Source organism: Coturnix japonica, chromosome 11, assembly GCF_054131305.1.
Source record: "Coturnix japonica strain WE chromosome 11, WE-NBRP24, whole genome shotgun sequence".
In the NCBI taxonomy this organism is placed as follows: Eukaryota; Metazoa; Chordata; class Aves; order Galliformes; family Phasianidae; genus Coturnix; species Coturnix japonica.
In genome coordinates this window covers 13,350,730-13,369,922 of record NC_140673.1, presented here as the reverse complement: position 1 = coordinate 13,369,922, position 19,193 = coordinate 13,350,730, and the positions used below count along the sequence as shown (strand labels likewise).

The window sequence follows — 19,193 nt, the reverse complement described above, 5'->3', positions numbered from 1 at the left end:
CAGCAAGCCTGGTGCTTGCTGTTAGAGCAAAACTGAAATGAAACAATTATGGCCATTTTTTACCCAATGCAACCCCAAACCTCACAGGGTTGCTGCTCATCCTGCTGTCTTCAGCACTGCAGTGCTGCAGTCAGGGCTGTGTGTGGAAGTCAGACCGTGCCCTGGCCCCTCAGCAGCCCGGGACTGTGCACAGTCTCTGTGGAGGAGTGAACAACAGCTGGAGTGACCTGGTCCCCTGGAAGAGAAGATCCAGGAGTATGTTTCCAGCTGGATGGCAGGTACAGAGGAGTACTGAGCTCAAATGCTGCTTTTTCAGTGTTTTGTTAGGAGAACATGCACTCACCCCGTGTCTCTGATTGCACAAACCTGAAAAAGCAGAAACAGAGCAAGTGCAGGGTCAAATCCCCTTGCTCCAGTTTATTGGTGCATTTGTTTATTTTATTCTTTCCTTTTATCTATCAGGATTTGTGCATGGGGAGGACAGGTCAGATGACAGCCTCAGCTCCACCACCACTCGGTGCCACCAACCTGCTGGTTGTTTGGTGCTGGGAAATTTTCAAGGTCGCCTCAACGTGAGGAGAACAGGAAGTATGAGAACAGAGGTACATCTGAAGTCCCAGTATTAAGATGCTAAGTAACTAATAGCTTGAGATGTAGTCCATGTGGTATCATTTTTATTTGCTCTCACCTTATCCTTTTTATAGTACAAACAGTGCTTGATGCCCCATAGCCACAGTTTAAATGAATATTCATCTAAATTTTGAAAAAGAATAAATTATAGGCAACAGGGAGTTGTTTGTCTGTGGTTACCGTTACCAGCGGAAACAAGAATATCTACCTCACACCTTGTACATAGATTTCATAGGCTAGAAATTGGAGAGAAGTATATTCAAGTATTTATTTGTTGTGTAAACCCATAGATATTTTAATCTGTGTATTAGCCGAACTTCCTGGATTCCATTAGGCTACATGTATGCACTTGTAAGTCCATAAACTAGTAAGATATCATTAAAACATTCATTTACATAGTCACTGTCTACTTTAGCTAGACTTTCAACATTACTAATTCAGGTATTTCTGAATTTGTGTGCAGCACCTCAGCTACGTGTCTTTAATGCTGTTCTCTGTTTTGTTCTGCTGTCAGGTATTCAGCTCCAGTAGAGGAATTTCTATATTACAGCTCTGAATACAATCTGCTTTGTATGCTCATGAACTAGCTCTAGGACTTGAAAAAAAGCTGTCATATATTCTGCATTGGTTAATTTTTCATTTCTCTGGCACCTTGGTGAAAAGTAGTCAGCACAGTTAACAATATATGTTGTGCAGCAATAAATATTTTATTGGATATATAATCTACACAATTTACAAGTTTGATTTTTCTCTAGGAGTCTGAATAAATCTATAATTTTGAATATTTGGTGAAAACTCATTTTTTACTGTGTATTACTCTATAATCATTATGAAACATGTGATCGACTTTTTAATAGGAGCTATAGACATTACTTTCACTTTTTTTTTCCCTAACATTGCTATATTCTAATAAAGCTATTTTATGGAAAGGTTGTGCTGAGCAAGAAATATGGGAGTTTCATCCAGTGATCAGTGTGTAATTCATATGCTAGTAAATTTTAGTGTATTTCTTACACAAGATAACTTGAAGTTCTTTTGTTAAATATTTCTCAACACATGTATCTGTATAATCTATATATGAATTTGATATATGGTTGTTCTGTTGTACTTTCTATTTTATTCTGTTGGAATTAACACATTTATTTACTTGTGTCTAGTTTGTAGCTATTAGTCTTGCTTTAAGCCCATTGTAATGATGGAACAAATTTTGTTATCTCTTACTCCATTATTTTCATTCTACACTTCCAGGTTTGTTTTCGCTCATTGTTTCATATATAGGAAAGTATGGCTGAAGATTGTTTGCTTTCTTTATATATCAATATATTAGGCTTTTACCTAGAAACTGTACTTGATCTGGGAGACAAAAAGATAAATGACTCTGTACTGAAGGTATTGAACTCCTATCGCTATATTGTGATACATTTATTCTTCTTTAATGTATTTATCCTCACCGTGTGCCTGTGAGATAGGGCAGCTAAGTCATACTTATCTCAAAGATGTGGGATTAAGCCACAAAAAACCCTAAGCGACTTGACTAAGGCTGCTCAGGATGCTGTAGCAGAATAGTGAATGATCATAGCTCTGAGTAGAGATGTTAAGTGTGGGATCATTCATCTTTTGTTCGATGGCTTCAGCTCTTTCTCAGAAGCTTTGCTTTCTTTTTGATTAAATAAAATTCCATTTGAAATAAAGCAGCAGTTGTGGAAAAAAAATATCATAGCCTGCAAGCCAGCAGGGAAGTTTTAAATACAATGTTACTTGTTGTGTAATTTCTCATTGTTTTTTCCATGATGGTTTTACCATTTTCAAACGATTGACCAAGTCTTTTGATGGTGCATTAGCTCCTATTTGTACATAAACAAGATTATGAATAGATGAAGTGGCAGCTGATGATTGTAGATGGGTTTCAAACATGTAGAGAGCAAAATATCTTGTGTCTTCCAAAGAGGAGCAAAAAAGAAGATGGACAGTGCATATCAGAGAAAAGCCTACCAGAGTTGGCAGTATTTGGGCTGTTTCAGTGTGGAAATGAAAGCTCAGGTGCTCAAACAGTTTGAAATTAGACTGCTGAATGTTTTCAGAAAATGATCTGTGATTAAAGCAGGTGTGTGCAGATTCCAATGTTTGTTTCTGTGGAAGAAACTCACTTGTATCTGGTAATGAATGCATTTGTTCCAAAACTGGTGACCTAAATATCAACGCATGTTTGAAAAATTGTATTAGCTCATGGTTTAGAATCGCCACCTATCACAGGAGCTATTGGGTGTTTCTCCAGATGAAGATGAATGTATTTGCTGTTGATAAAACAGTTCTTGTAAAGGAGAATTTTAATACTGCTTCTTTTAAATGTCATCCGCCTTTCCAATATCTTTCTTTTCCGGCTTATCTGCTCTCAAAAACTCAGGATGAAGTAACCTTACTGAACACAAACAGTTCTTGAAGTTTCATTAACCTCCTCTTGCCTCTTTGTGTGCGCTTAGTGACGAGGAGATCTTTACAACCACTTTAAAAGTGATTATTGTTCTGACAGTAATCTCTGCGAGGCTTGCTGTCTCGCTGTTGAACTGAATGGGCTGAGCACAAGACATTATCTTGTGTTTTAGCTAGGAACAGTAAGACAGAGATAAAGGAATTCAATCATCTTGCTATGCTAAATAGTACAATTTCTTTCATTTTTAGTCCCACGGATCTTCATGTAAAACTACTTCTGTGATTTCTTTCTCCTTTGCTACTGCCTTTTTTTGTCTCCCATCTTCCTTTTCCTCTTCTTTCTTTCCCTTGTTTAAATATATGGCTGTCAGCAAGCTGCCCCTTGCTTATCATCCATAAGCCCACCTTTCAGAAAGATCTACCTTTTTGCCGTGTCTGAAGTCAGTAGGAGTTAGCCTTGTCATCCTTTATGAGAGCCCCATCATTGACTGTAACCCCATGGTTGACTGCTGTGTTATGCAGAACGAGGCAGGCTGCAAGGATGTCAGATGCGGTATCGAGTCTGTGCTTTGACAATTGGAAAAGACACCGAGAATGAGATTTCACAATCCCAGAAGACCTTCGAGTGATCAATGAATTCTGAGTAAGTGAACTAGTAAGTGAACTTCTGCTTGTATAAGGGCAAAATCAAATTAGATCCATCAGCTGTTTCTGTCCTGGATAGCCACTGTCACCTAGAAATTATACAATAAAGAAGTAACTAAATCTGATGCATGAGACAGAGGATCAATGATGTTTTAGAATAAATGCAATGTAGCAGTAAATCAACCACCTAAAACACAAAACATACTGTAAAAACGTTGCCAATAAAGAAACATTTTCTATTTTAAAAATTTGTGAATATTAGTACTCAGTGGACTGTTTGGGGAATAAATTCTGTTCAAAGTTCACTTAGTAAACTACTAATGTTCCCAGTCTGAGCTTTGATGCGCTAATATGATACAGGCTCATCACATTACAAGGCAGCGTTCTGATGTGAAAATGCTTGTCTAGTTATTAATAATTGACAGAGCACATGATGTTATTCACTACAGGAGCCTATTAACTGAACATTGGCAGCAGAATACAGTTGCAGGGAATGGCCTATTCTTAAACGTAAATGAAAAGTCATCAACTCACCCATGTAGTTTCCGTTCAGCTCCGGAGGCAGTGTCCCCCTGACATAGTGGGAGCAGATTGTTGCGCTTGGTCTGGAAAATGCCAATTCAAAGTCTCAAGTCAGATCTTGGGGGACCTACACTGTACCAGTTTGATAGAGGGGGGAATTATTGCAGTTAGGACTCAAGTGAGGCCCCTAACAATAACTGCCATTTATTAACTTGTGTTGAGATATTGCAGAGAATACCCATCAAGGACAAAAGCCACTTTTGCTTCTCTGTACACCGATGTTCACCAATGTAGTGTTTGCTTCTCTGTTTGCCTGGTGTACCAATGACAATGGTCACAAGAGAGTCAGCTGAGTAGGAGCTGCTGGTGGCTGTGGTTTGAGAAAGTTCTGGTTCACCATTCAGATCTGAATTATCACTTTCCCCCATATCCTAAGTTATTATATAGAGAGGCAAGAACAAGGCAGTTCTTTTTTTCTAAGAAAAGAAATGATATTCACAACTTAAAGCTCTTTGGTCCTTAATTGGTTCACAATCAATCTGCAATTGTTCTTGGATCTCCGGGGACAAAAAAGTCTAAAATATCCTGGTTTATCATTAAAATTAACAGATTTATAGAGCTAGTATTTTGTAATCAGTACAGCCTGTTCTCCCAAGTGGCAGGCAATATTGATGACATGTCTGCAAAAGGGGGGTTAGACGTACAAAACTGCTGTATTGTAGCAACAGTATCGATATCAGTGAAATGGAGCATTTTGTGGTAGTAGGGACCTTGGGAAGGGATGTGTTCTTTTTGTTGTCTTTGTGCGTGCGTTCCTCCTTCAGGTTAATCTTATTTAAAAATGATTAACTTTATGTCAACTAACTGGCGAGATGAATTTCTTTCTAATAAGAGACTTGTAGATAGTACTGAGTTGCAGCATCTATGGCATCTCATTATGGTGTGGCAAAAGGTCCCTTGATGCTATGGTATATTCAGACCAAACATGTTCCTCTTCGGTTCTGTTCTTAATTAGCAACAGAAAGATGAACAATTTTGCTGTCATTGCAACACAATAGCAATCTGGGCAAGGCAATGCCCAGTGAGCCTTGCCTTAAATCCTGTAGCACTAAATGCTCAAGCAAACAAATACCACCCCTTCCCCCCCCCCCCCCCCCCCCCCCACCAACACTTTATTTTGATTTATTAACTTTAGTTGAATGATTTGGCTGTCAGAGTCTGTCAGTGCCATGCAATGAAAATAAAATCAGTGGCAATGCCCTATGTGCGAAGCCACTCAGGGTATGTAGCCTTAGACATTAACACAGGAGCTCCAATCCTGGCTTTCTCCCCACCCCCATTCATTAGCTTTCTAAATCCTCCTGTCTTTGTGGAATCACTGCAGCAAGTTGAAAATGATATATGTAATGAAAAACCCTGTCTGCCTAGAGCAGAGGAGGGGTGGAGAAAAAGCCTGTGCTTGGCAGTCACTGCTGTGCTGATTCCAGCAACGATTAGTACAGACTTTGTTAGGAAAGCTCACTAAGAGAAGAATACTAAGGCACAAAAGGGAACCTCATTGTTTCCAGAGATTTTGTGTTTGCCTGCTTGGTTTTGTTTTCTCTTTCAGTGCTATGACCAAATGCACTCAGAGTGGGAAAGAAACACAGATGTTTTTGATGTTTTGTCATAGTTTGGGGCTATTTTCAATATTGTGATGCAAATACACCCTTATCTTTTCAGTATGGCTACCTGAAGAGCAGAAACTGTGCAGGTTCTGATTCAATTGCAGGCTAAAGCAGCAGCACAGCTTTCTGTTCTAATGCAGTTCGACTTGGAAAACAAAGTGTGTGGGAAAATATCAAAGGATAAATATTTCTCAGATTTTGTGAACTATGTGCTCACAACAGTAATTTAAATAAATGTTTTATACTCTTCTGCATAGTACGCAAGATTTGATTTCTCAGAAGGACTGGATTTCAGAGCACCAAGTCAATGAGAATGTGAGCATTCAACACCTCTGAATGCCAAGCTATAATTGTACTTGATAAGCCAATGTAAGGGACGTGGATGATTTAAAAATCTTATGTACAACAGAGGGCTCAAGCAGATTCTGCCTCACTGTGTGAAACAAAATCTGTTTCATAACAATACAGTGGGGGCTATTTTCTTGGTAGGAATGTAAATTTAGTTCAGATACAGCATAAACTAAGACATCGGTAATACAGCTTTAGAGTTTGAAGCTCTATGGTCATTTGGTTTCACTGAATCTGTATATAAAAGACGAGGTTTGGACACATCAGGTTTAATGTATTTGCATTCACTCATACTCCATTAGACTGTTCCTTTGGGTTTCTGGGCCTGATTTTGTCCATTTCAAAAGATCTTTTGAATCACTGGACAGAGACAGATGCTATTATTGAGTGCTGGATGTTGTAATCAGATTGTGTTGTTGAAGATGATTTTTAATTGAATTCATATTTGTCCCATGTAATGGCATACAATAAAATTGTTTATATCCTGGTATACCTAATGGTATAAATAGAGATAAAAGCTTGCTTAATGCCCAACATACTGGAAACTTGTATTATGAAAAAATCCTTGACCCAAAGTGTTATGCAGTTTCAACTGATGTGATGTGAGAAAGTCAGGAGGAAGGATAATGGAAAGCATGGAGACATGAAATGAATTGCCTAAGTTCTGGCAGTTGGTTTCCAGCTTGTAATCCAGTCCCTGAGCACTGAATCACACTACTACTGAAGGCCAATTTGTGAAGGAATGAGCTCCTACTGGGAAGCAACAGGCTAGTACATGCCTATTGACTTCTCTGCCAAATCTTCCCTGTCTTGGCTTTGTAGTGTGCTTTACCATTCAACACAGTGTCCAAAACCGTTCACAGCCCAACTCACAGGTGGCAGTATCCTAGGAAAAAGCTGCAGCAGACCCATTTCTTCATGTGTTCTGGATATGTCTGTGCAAGCTAGCTGGGAAGGCAGAATAGTGAAAACAACTACAGCTGTGTTTGATTAATGTCTTTCTCAAAATCCATTTGGAGTAAAAGAGCCTCAGGTATTAAAATGATAGGTGTGTGCTAATCAAAATTATACATATTTTTAGGGCATAAGAACCTTGGACAAAGTGTGCTGTCTCAAAATGCCTGCTGCTTCTCTTACTCCAATGTTTTACATCTACAATCTCAACACTGGATTTCCTGGACTTGAAGGCGCGGTGCTTTTGTTAGGGTTTGTTGTCAGATATTGCAGAAGAAGTGGGTTGTTTCTCCTTTTGAATTGAGGAAATGTGGATATATTTTTGCTTTCAAATTCTACATCTTTTAAGCTCTTGTGTTGTTACTTGAGATTCTTTTAAAAAGATTACTGTCAGGGTTGTAAGTGTCAGAATCCACTGTGTGTGCTGTCTGGTGTCCTTATCAATGCGATTACTTCATTACATACATTAGATACTGTAATTTTTTGCTTTGAGTACAAACCTCAGAAATATTTACGGTGAATGTTCTCAAATTCTGACTCCTACATTCTGTTCTGAAGGCTGGAGGATGTGCTGCTCTGTTGTCTTTTCCTTTTTTCCCCCTGACAATTATATTACAAATAAGCAGAGAGGAACAGACGACAGCCAAATGAAAAGTCCAGATTGCTTGGTGTTCCATCCTCCAACCCTCAGCCTCTTGTTCCACCAAAACTATTTTGCTTTCCCCTTTGATTCGCACAAATCTACCTTCAGAATCCTTCAAACATTGCAGTGCATTAAACACTACAGCAGATGGTGCTTTTTGACGATGCCTTTCTACATGAAGCAACATTTTGTAGTGCACGCTGCATTATCAAAAAATCAAACATGTAATTATGCAAATATGTATGCCTTTATAATAATCAAGTTTTATTGTAAATGGTTGATGCACATCAATTTGATCCTGTAGTGCTGCTTTAAGTGCAGTTTAAGTGGCTTTTCAGTGTACCCAGAGGCAACACAAATGCATCTCTGGAATATTAATAAAATCCTGAATCTTTGAGACACCAACTGCTACAGCATTGCTTATACTGATTGAAACTAAATGCTAATCCTTTCCTTTATTTAAAAAAATCCCCTTTGTTATTTAAAACACTGATAGTAGTGCAATATGAAGGGCCATTTTATTTTAAATTGTATTGTAATGTAGGTGTTAAAATAATGCTTAATCATACTACATTCAGATTCCACAATGTAAATTTGATGAGACGCGAATCCAATCACTGTAGAGCCACGAATGCAGGGGTGTATTTTAATATGTCCAGTTTTTCTAATTCTGTAAATTTATTAAGGAAATATCTGTTTTCAGGTTTCAGTGCTGAATGCTCAAGCTTTCAAGTTACTGATTGCTGAATGCTCACTGGAGACAATTTTGCTTGTGAAATTCAATAAGCTAAATACTCATGAAAAAAAAAAATCAGCAAGGATTTTGACATCTATAATGAAGTGTAAACTTTATTACTGATCTGATCCTGGCTTTTATCTCTTGGTTAACTTCATTGGTCTAATGACAGCCATCTCTCTGCATGCACATATACACATTCTGCTGCGGTTTGAGTAAGCAGATGGGTTGTGGCTACAGATAAACCAAGACTGTAAATTACATTTTGCCTTGTTGTTCCTCCTGTTCTGAAAGGCAGGACACAAAAGAAGGAGATTACATTGCTAGCTGAGAGAAGGCTGTAACTACACGATATCCTTCTTACCAGTCCCAATTGGCTGGATGCTTATTTTTGGGGTTCTATAAATAGCACAGCTCTGCTAACCCAAACCCAGGTAAAGGATGTGTGTGCCTCGCTCCTTGTGATTCCCAGGCTTTCCCCACAGCTAATTTCCTGCAGACTCAGTGGAGCTCTATAGGGATAGCTTTAGCTCTGTAAAGATTTCTGCCTTGATTTTGGATCTGTGTTTTTAATTTAACTTCTTTACTGAATCTTTACTGATGTTTCCTCTGACTCCACTCTTTGTCCATTCCCTTCCTCCTTTCACCACTATTTTTAATCTTCCGCTCATGTTTGTGCTTCATTGTCTCTGCTCTTCCCCCTCATACATTTCCCTGCTCTGTCACCCTTCTGCTCCTCAGGTTTTATTCTGGGTTTCCCTTTGGCTCCCCAATCCTTCTAAACGAGCTTATTTCCAAGTTCCTCTTTTTCTATGCTGCCCTTCCAAGGTTTCTGTGCTTGATTTCTGTGTTTATCTTTTTATTTTATTTAATTTAAAATATTGCAGGAAAAGCTGCTCTTGTGAAATTTCATCCAGATTGCTTTCAGAGCAGCTGCTGTCCTGGCATTACCAATGCTGAGACAATCCTGAGCCCAGAGGATAGGAGGTCCTTAAAGGATCAAAAATCAGCTTCAGAATACTACCCAAAATGTTGGCAAGTGAAGCATGGTTATAAAGCCACAACCGGCAGCATATGAAACCTTCCCACAGTTCTGACATGATCTGGTATTTTAAGGGTGTGAGCGGTTATTTTCTCCTCCCATGAAAGAAGGGATTTCTTTATCCTTATTTAGCATTCTTATGACACTAAAGAATGGGATAGACATAATGCGTCTTCAGAAGGCACGAAGGCCCCTAAAATTTGCAGTACATTTTTGCATATTTTCTTAGCACACATCTCATAAATCCTAATTTTTGAAAAGCTGTTGTGAGAAAATTCTGGGTCAATAAACTGCCTTCTCACACTGAGAGAGCAGCTGGCTTAGAGGAATCAGGGAGGCTGAAAAACAGCTCAGAGATTTTCTGAAGTGCAAAAAGCTCTCTGGGAACTTGGAATTAACAGCAGTGTTTTCACAAAATTTCAGAAAATGAAGTGTATAAAGAAACTGATCTGTTGAAGCAAATGTGATTACCTTCAAGCGTTGCAACTTTTTTTCTCATGTGTGCAAGCCAGAAGGTAAAATTCATTAGAAACAACAATGAAACTTGCTGACTTGCTGTTTTTATCAGCTATGAACACTGTGAACCTTGTTTGGTTTTTTGTGCAAGATACTGTTTCATTTTCTTAAATGAAATTTATGGTGAAGCTATTTGATTTTTAAAAGTGTATCTTTTAACTGAATAGTATCTCTTTAAGTATAAACCCTGTCTGTTACTAGCATTGAACTACAGAAGCTGCCTAAGTAAACTTATTTGATTATTCATAGAAGAAAACACACTGATTGTTGAAACTCAATGGACAAATGGTTTTCATCAGTTCCATAAATCTGTTTGTATATGAAAAACCTATAAGTACTATTACCTTTTGATTGCATTTAATATTCAGAAGCCAAACAATACCCTGCTCAGCTTCCGATTTTATTTCAGTTGTATGGCATTTCAAGCTTAATTTAAACACAGTAATAGCAAAGTCTACATCTAATGCCTTGATTTCAATTGCTAAGTAATTTAGGCCAATGTATACTTTAAGGAGTGTTTCTCCTTAAAGGTTCTGTATCAGGGAGTGCTTCGGATATGCTTTGCGTAAGTCTTATTTTCAGCAATCTTTAATTAGAAGTCCATAATACTTTAATGTAATTATGCACAATTAAAGAAAAAAATAGAAATCAAAATACATCTTCAGAAATGGAAGTTTAGTAATATATTTAAAAGATTATATTTTTTGAAAAAAAAAAGCTAAACATATTTTAATGCATGTGGTTTGATATATGTATATATACAACATTTATATACATGAACACAAAATATTAAACCCTTTGCAGTATTCTGCCATTAAAGAAAACTGTTGAGATTTGAGGTCAATTAATACAGTATTTCATAAAATATTTGAATTGCCAGGCTACATTGGTCACAAAACAGTGAATAAACCATGAAGTAAATAAAGCTTGGTAATTGCCTGGTGTTTTGTTCCATACTTGAAAACATCTGATTACTGATGGGGCTAGCAATTTGATGCAAAATCACATGCAAGCAAAGAAGCTTGGTTCAGGCACAAGGGATTCTAGATGTAGCTTGTAGGTATGTATGGTCTATAGGCTCTCCCTGTCTCTTGTTATTTGTTGGGCTTTTTTTCAAATCTGCTTGCAGCCTTCACCCTCTCTTCTCCCTGCTCCACTGGTCTGTTGTAGACTGCAGTCACTTATGAGTAACACGTTTTGGAAAGAATTTAAGCAAGGTTTTAATGTGGTTAAACCTTGCAGAACCCAGACCCTGAAGAATAATCCCTCCCTGTTTGGCATGGATGTAAAACCAGCTCTTAGGTTTACGGAGAGGGCATCTGGGAAAAAGAATGGTGGAGGAAGACATTGAAGATATAGATTCTGGTGAACACTACCAACTCCCACACTTTACCATTTCCCTTAGTTCATTTCTTTTTTTTCCACAGATAAATTAAAGATAAGTAAAAATTTCCTCCATGGAGAAATTTAAGTGCAGGAATTCATTGCTTTGTACTGATTACTTTCGCTCTCATTTTATGCACAATTTTTACAGATGCACTGTAACAAATCGCTTTGTCACTGAAATACTGTCTACAAAACCAATGATAAAATTGTTTTCTCCCCTTGCAGTTTTCCAACATATTCTTCTGCCACAGAATTCCAGATGAAGCTCTCTGCTGCACCATCATCTGACTTGTAGCACAACGGAGGAGTATGGAGCTGGTTGTAGTTCATGTCCCATGTGGAAGCCATCCTCGCAAGGCAATGTGAGGCTCAGTGCGCCCTTCCCTCTAATCTTGGAGGATCAGCCTGGCTCAGCTGCTGGCAGCGTGAGAGAAAGACTTTTCCTTCTTGCATGTAACTTATTTTATGAAATAGTTTCTCAGGAAAACAGAATTTAAGCTAGACTTTCTTAAGCCCACATGCCAGAATGGTCAGCTGCCCAGTGGTTCATGTATTGGTGAGTGATGAAATCAGGCGTGGTTATTTCAATTACAAATGGATGGCTTTGCAGTAGTAATGCTGCTCTCTCCTGCTACTGGTTTAAAATTGTAAAAGAATGAATTTTCTTCTAACTACTACTCTGAGACAAGTACTGACATCTCACTTAAGAAGAAACATCCCTGTTTTTAGTCTAGTCCTGTATGTCAGGTCTTGGGTCTGGATTTTTCTCTGACCCTAAAATTCCATTGAACTTTCTAAATGTCTCTTTTGCAGTGTTCTTAAAACAATAACGAACGGAGGCTGAATTTCAAGAGAATTTTCATTGATATTTGCTGAGAAATAACTGTTCTAGGTGGGAATTTTTTAGGTAAACTCTCACTTTGCTTCTTCATGAATTTGGTGGTAATCATAAAAAAAAAAAAAAAAAAAAAGAGAGAGAGATCTGCATGGATGAGCTGATTTTCTTTGCTCCTCTCTTCCAGCATCTTCTCTCAAATAACTGTGGAACTAGTTGGCCAATTTCGATCAGGGTTTATGCTGCAGTAATGCTCAGGAGCCGTTTGGTAGCCTGTGCTTGGATCACTGCAGTGTAATGGCAGCTGTCTAGCGTACATTGAGGACCAAAGAACTTATCTACCTTGGGGTGGCTAAGTTAGCCAGAACTGACAATCAAAGGCTGAATAATTAAATTGTTTTAGCTATTAATTGTAAGTGAATGTTGTTTTTAATTGCACTTTAATAATGCCATGCCCTTTATAGCCAAAATTAATGTTTTCTGTCTCTCTGTTTTTGAAGTACATGTCAGTTTAATTAAACTATTAATAGTAGACAGATTTTTAAGTACTTTATATTCTTCATTAAATTGTATCTGTTCAACAAGCATAAACAGGAAAATAGACTCAGTTAGAAGCAGATTCACGTTCTGCCTGATAAATCATTCATCATCAGATAAGATGATGAGGCATGCTTGTTTTTCTGTAGGCTCACAATGATAAACAAATCCACTTTGAAATTATAATATTTATTGAGTTTGTAGCAAAATAAACAAGACTGTTATTTAATATTAACAACAAGCCTGAAAGTTGTTGTTTGTGTTTATGGATGGTCAGTGAATGGAAAGCAATATCTTTATAGTCCAAGTGTCAGCATTAGTTCATTTTGCTTGAGGTGCTTGTAAGTAGCATATTGCTCCAGTCTAAGATACAGCTTTGCAGGCCTATTCAACTGCAGTAATGATGCATATTTCTATTATTTCTGCAACGTAAACTAATTGCACCTGAAAAGAATTAAAATTTCTTTTTTATTTGGCAGAAGTGATATACTTGAAAGCAAATGTTGAAAAAGTTTCAGTCCTTAATGGCTTCCAATACAGTAAGTGTGATGAAAACAGCTTTGTGAAGATTATAGAAGAGTGAAATATGGCAAGGTCATTTCTTCTCTGGTGGTAAAGCCTACAAATCATAATGGGCTGTTAATGGGCTAACAGGCAGAAATTTGGAAACAGTGCAGCAACTGCTCATGATACATTCCTGCGCGTATTACACAGGCAGACAAAGATGTAACTGGTTATAATAGAGACAACAACGTCCTTCCTTTGTGTGGCAGATCAATCAATAGCCAGGCATGTGATCTTGTTCACTATTATGTTAGTAATGAAACCTTCTTGTGATGTGACAACTGTGGAATAACATTTGGTCACAAAGCTGGTGTTAACAAGCACAACTGGCACTCTGGTAATTAGACTGATTTCTGGTCTACTTTCACAGATTGTCGATAAATGCAGTAAACAACAGGCTGCTTTCTTTCAGAACAAGTTATATGAAGTCGTCATCCATTTGGCGGTGTGTACCATACTCTCCTTCATTTTTTTTTTTATCAGGCTGTGGTAGGGTGCAATGTGCTTACGCTTCCTTATAAAATCATGTTTCACTTAAGAAATGTTTCACGTGTCATTCAGTGATCACCAAATTAACCTCAGATTTTAATTGTTTTTCATTTTTTGCCTATTCCTTAGGAAGAACACCAATTTCTCAGTTACAGGTATGCTTGTTAGTTAGATAGAGATGTTCTTCCTCAAATTTTCAATGTTATACGCTCTGATAAAGCTGTGTCTGCTGTGGACAGCCATTAATATTGTTTAGAGAGAAATTGAAATTTTAGAGGCTACAGATTATCCTTGGTTTTAAAGGTCAAAAATATAGAATTCCTATAAAATTGTAGTATAATTTGTTGCATTAAACAAAATAACTACATTCAGCCAAGGATGTGCTAACCAGCTTTTCTATCACTAAGTTAGATCTATTTTGCTAAATATATTTTGGTTTCTTTTGTTCTTCTTTTATACACAAAATGCTGTTTGGTCTTTTTGTCTGTGGTCTTTTTATCTATGAGGTGGAGTACAATAGAGCAAGAGCTCCTTCCTTGGGTCTGATACCTCCTCTAAGCCTGTAGCCTGGCTCTGCAGATAGGAAACCTTCAAGTGCTATAACTCTATAACTCTATCTGTCTCTTTTCCAAAGGTGTTGAACAATGAGAACTGAGACATGTCGAGGACTGTTTCTGAGTTTATTTTGCGTGGACTGTAAGGCACAGATTAAGTTGGAGGCTCTGCCACAAGCATGTAATAAACCAGCATGAGTTTCTATGTTTACTGCTCTTTCAGGTGCTTTCAGGAGCTGGAAACAGTGAGTGAGGTGTGATGAAGTGTCAGTGCTTTGGTGTGCCTGGGCATTCTGCTTAGAGCTGTCTGAAGCTGAATTCCAGATTCATGCAGATACTGAAGGATTCTTACTGATACAGTATGACTGGGAGGTATTTCTTTCTCGTGCCGAGCAATGTTTTGACCACTTGTTGTAAGTTCACTTCACAAGATCAAGAGAGCAGTGAGCATCTCATCGAGGCTGTTATCAATGGCTGCCAGATCCTAATTCGCTGTGTAATCAATGGAAAGCAGTAGGGAGGAACATTTTATACTAGGTGCCTAAATTTATTCAGGATTGAGGCAGCAAGATGCCTCATTAGTAGTCAGTGAACATAAGAACTAAATCCATACTTGTAAACTATGGAGAGGATTTTGGACAAGATTACTCAGCTGCAGGTATCAGGAAGTCAGAGAGAATACGTAATAGTGAACATGGAATACTAATCTGAATTGATGGAAATGAAGATAAGAGGTGTTTCTTGCTCTTCAGAAAGCTTACTGTTCTGAGAAACCATTAAGAAAGGACTTAAAAGTGGCTTTTTAAGGCCTAAAGATTTATGTGGCTGAAATGCCTATACTCTTCTAGGAAAGAAGGGTTACAAAAAGTAAAACGAAAAGATACGGGGTTTTGTCTGATACAGCAGAAATATGAGTGTACAAAAATCCCATGTGCTCAGGTAAGGATGTGTGTACGAATTGCTTCTCTGGCTGGTGACTGCCTGAAGATTGTGGTGTGATTTTTGAGTAAGATTTCATGTGGCACAATTACATGCCATGTGAGTTGGTGGGAAGGGACTGCTGGAGGGCTCAGGGTGACATTCTGTTCAAAGCTGGCTGGTAGCAAGGCCAGGGCAGATTGCTCAGTTTCTTCTCATCTTCTCACAGTGGCTGAAAGAACTGGGATTGTTTAGTCTGGAGAACAGGAAGCTCAATGGAGACCTTATTGTCCTCAACAACTACCTGAAAGGAGGTGAGGTGGGTGTTGGCCTCTTCTCCCAGATAACTAGAGATAGGATTAGAAGGAATGACCTCAAGTTCCAGGGGAGGTTCAGGTTGGAGATTAGAAAAATCTTACTCTCCAAATGAGTGATCAGTTACTGGAACAAGCTGCCCAGGGTGATGATTGAGTCACAATCCCTGGAGGTGTTCAGGAAATATGTAGATGTGGTACTAATGAACATGGTTTAGTGGGGAAATATTGGTGGTAGGTGAATGGTCGGACTAGATGATCTTAGAGATTTTTTCCAGCCTTGGTGATTCTATGATTCTGTCCCTTGAGCAGCTGTGTAATTGAACTTTTAGACCCTCTAAATATAAAGAGTAAAAGTGTTTGTATTGCTTAATAGCAGGCAAAAAATCTCATGATGAAGGCTAGGTCTGCTCTTGACATTTGGGAGAACAAGTTGTGAGATTCTCTCCACTTGGTGCTTGTTAGGCTTGTCCTCAATGAAACACTTCTTGACACTCTTCCTGCACTCCTAACAGTTATCTTCCAGCCTTAATCTTTCCTGTGGAAATGATTAGTTAAAAATTTATTAGCAAAAACTATCTGGAGATCTCAGGGTTTTCTTTTTGTTTTTAATCTTTCTAGTCTGCTTTTGATGGATATAGCTGTGCGAAAGAAGGTGGAGGAAGGAGATGGCTGATCACCAGTTTTCTTATTGCACTTTCCAGCAGCCTTCCATGTAGCACACCATGCAGTCAGGCCTGCTGGCAGAGTAGGTAGACCATGGTGGCTGGGCACAAGGGACCAGCTTATGCATTTCAGAGGGTGGTGGGAAGTAGCTCCTGGCACCAAAGGCCCTCCTTGGGAAGCTGTTTGTATTTATCAGACCCATTTATGATGCATTCAGAGAGGCAGGTCAAACTGCAGCACCTGTGGTATGCCCATGTTTGTGAGAAGTCCTGCTGCTGTTCAGATGGCAGCTGGGAACCGTTTCTAGGGTAATTTAGACATTTTCAAAAGAAATGATGAAGGTGGTGAGTCTTTCAACACTTAATTAGAGAATTAAGCTCTCTTTCTTCAGAGGTACAATATCTGTCCAGTTTCCCACAGAGAGTTAAATCCTGAATTTCTAACTTGTCTGGATAAGGCAACTAGCCAGAAGAAATAAGAGATCAGCTGAGGAGGTTTTTAAACTAGGTTTACTGGGGAGCCTCAGGCTCCTTCTGGCTTTTCAGGCTGAAGCAGTAGCCAAGAACATTTATTCCCATTTCCACTTGGCAAAGATTTTTTTTCCCCCAGATATGGGCTTCATTGCAGTTACTTCTTTTCTGTCTTTCCCAAATTCAATTACTGAAAAGCTACTTTCTGGATGCCTTTAGCTAATACTCTGTCCATTTCAAACAGATGTACAAAGATTTGATATATAGCAGCTTTTTGGCTCAGTGATGAACCTGACCCAGTTCAACCTGAATGAGGCAGTTAAAATAGATATTTTTAAAGTGGAGGTGGGGGGGAAGAAGCATTTTATTCTAACATCCAAAGAAAAAGGATTAAGTATTTTTGGATTTTTTTCCGTCTTGTTTTAGTAAGTATCCTTTTGCAATCATGATGCATTTTTCATTTTAGAAAGTTATATTTAGGAAAAACAAATCTCTTTTGTATCTCACTTCTAAAATGCTGAAAAAGATTTTAACGTTTTTAAAAAGCCAAGAAGTTCCTTCTGCTCTTTCAGCTCCAGAACAGCAGTGGTCTGTTCTGGCAGAGACCATGCCGTGGACCTGGGAAAGGAGGGCCATCTGCTGATGGTTGCTCCTGTGGGCACCGCTGTAAGTGCCATTGGGTTCTTCACAGTCCCACATGTGTTGCTGCTGTGCTCCTTGACCCCTCTAAATTGATTTCTAACACTTCCCATTGTTGAGATTGAATTTCTGTCTATAGAGCTTCTGTGGTTGCAGTCTAGGCAGGGCATGATTAAAAAAAGAGGTGCTTAGGTCCACAGTTCCTTTGATGTTTTTTTGGACTCTAATTTCTTTATCTGAGCATATATCTGTGGAGGAAATCTGTGCATGCTAAGGTGGAGCCATGCACTGCTGCTCTCCCTGTTCTCCACTGCTAGGCTGAACCTCTCATGTAACTGGGACTTTTCTCTAGAGAAGCCATTTCCTACCTTCCTGTTGCCCAGCTGAGTTTCACTAACTTTTGGATAAATTGCAAAGCTGAGTTAGTTTGTAGAGTTTCTATTGGGGGATGACTTCACGAGACATTAGAGTTCCTGTATCAATTGGAAACACTGAACCAATTTAGTTAACATTTTAATTTTTCTTGGATTTATAATTGTTCTCATGTGTCAAGGGGTTGGTTTAAATGGCTAGGTTAAACTGGAAAAGCCAGCAACAAATCCAATCAAGTGAATATCTTTCAGTTTCAATGGCTTTTCCTCTCCTTGTTTCAAGCCCAGAAGGAGGCCTTAAAGTTGATGAGAAGATAAATTCAATTATACTTAAAGCTGACTTTGGCTCTTAGCTCTCATACTACCTTTCCCCATCTTTACCATCCATCCTATTGCAATCGTTTAAATTTGCCCCAATAGTAGTTTGCCTATTAGCTTTGCTAATGAATTTACAAGTGCAAAAGACCACTTGCAGGGCTGTCCTAAACATAATGAATGTAATTATTTAGCACAAAACCAGGGCAGCATCTTTTTCTCTCTTGACAAGAATAATTCTTTATTCTCTCATTAGCTATGTGCCTTGGTCTCAGTAAACTAGTTATTGACCTGCTCATTTAAGGAGCTTCACTCTAAACGCTTCTTCCCTTATTTAACTCAGACAAGTTCCTATAATTTCCCCTCACCATGCAGTGCTAGCCTGTAAAATGTAACCATTGTTCATTTGTTGTGAAGAAAGCTGGAAGACAGGAAGCTATTCTTAGATGGATGCTCAGACTCCCAAGCCCTGCTTGCTTGTCCCTGGTTATAATGGATACAAAGCTGTATGGGGCTTAGTAGACATCATGTAAACTCTATAGGAAATCTGAGCCAATGAATCATGGAGACAGACCCCTACTGAGCATTGTGTGTCTGAACAGACTGCAAATAGATAGAAAAGCAGCTTAAACAAGTGGCTTTCATATGACAAGAATGCATAAATTAGAAATGAATTGAGAGTATCTGTTGTTTTAAGGCTGTTGGATTTTTACTTTCAGTGCTATTGCGCTGTTGTAACAAACCACTAATTGCTCTGGCTGCACTGGGGACTGATGCAGGATGTTTTGCATGTGCGTGGTTTCCTTCACTCTACATGTTTTGTGCAGGATCATGTGGGCTGATGCATTAGCCCAGTGGTGCCATTCCCAGCTGCTCCCTTATCATGGACTGACAGCTGGGGCATCCTTGGAGGCTCCTGCCTGGAGCATGGCACCTGGAGAAAGCTCAGTACAACAATGTCAGAGCTTTCCAGGGATGATTTGCCTCCCAGCCAGGGTGTGC

General features: G+C 38.7%; 1 long non-coding RNA gene across 7 annotated transcripts in view; it reads left to right on the top strand.

Annotated features, from left to right (window-relative positions):
* Positions 1-16,361, top strand: part of LOC107317371 (uncharacterized) — a 74,786-nt gene extending 58,425 nt beyond the window's left edge. For 5 of the 7 annotated variants that reach the window (XR_014932722.1, XR_014932725.1, XR_014932723.1 and 2 more), the window contains 2 exons: positions 463-602; positions 11,745-16,361. This is a non-coding gene — a long non-coding RNA (uncharacterized LOC107317371). The remainder of the gene's footprint in view (positions 1-462; positions 603-11,744) is intronic. The other 2 variants (XR_014932726.1, XR_014932724.1) reach the window with 1 other exon arrangement.
* Positions 16,362-19,193: the final 2,832 nt, after the last annotated feature.